An 886-nucleotide genomic window follows, 5' to 3' on the forward strand; every position below is an offset into this window, starting at 1 on the left:
CCTGCCTCTACCTGGGTGCGGGGTTTAAAGGCGTCTATCACCGCTGCCTGCTGGCTTGTTATTGTTTTTATTCACAGTACTGTTTCACCCCTGGACAAACAAGCAAGAAAACAAACCGACAGCAGTAGAAACTCGGGTTTGTTCAGCATAGCATTCTCGGAGGCCTCTAAGTACAGTGGGTAGGCACTGGGTAGCTCTTCCTGAAATGAATGCATTTCTGAAGGAGCTAGTATGTTTGACCTCTGCGAAAGTTAACAGTGACCGCTATTTTTGGTTCTGAAAGTGGATTTAGGGAGATGAGACACATATTTCACTTGATGAAAACTTCAGTGAGGAGGGTTCCAGGTCACCCCTGGAGGAGAAGGAAATGGGGTGAAAAGGCAGAGGGAAGAAGGTCAAGGGAGGATTGGTGTGAAAAGGTGGGGAACACCTGGTGAACCAGGGGAGCCGAGGGGACACAACATGGGGGCATGCTGCTTCCTGTTGGGTCTGAGCAGGACATAACTTGGCTCTTAGAAAAGACTAAGGGTGAAAAGATGAACACAGAGGGGGAAAGAAAGAAAGAAAGAAAGAAAGAAAGAAAGAAAGAAAGAAAGAAAGAAAGAAAGAAAGAAAGAAAGAAAGAAAGAAAGAAAGAAAGAAAGAAAGAAAGAAAGAAAGAAAGAAAGAAAGAAAGAAAGAAAGAAAGAAAGAAAGAAATCCAGGCACTCAGAGATGCCAGCGGGAGACTAGAAGTAGAACGGCTTGCTCAGAGGTTGTCCACTGGGGAGAATGCAGACGGGCGCAGCCTGCAGGCTGGGACCAGGCAGCACAGGGCACGAGGGTCTGGGGATGCCAAGAGGCGCCGGGTGGAGCTCAAGGGAGTGGGGTGCAGGGGCGCGGAGGG

This window comes from Mus caroli, unplaced genomic scaffold (assembly GCF_978045245.1).
Source record: "Mus caroli unplaced genomic scaffold, Mus_caroli_1 scaffold_20, whole genome shotgun sequence".
Lineage (NCBI taxonomy): Eukaryota > Metazoa > Chordata > Mammalia > Rodentia > Muridae > Mus > Mus caroli.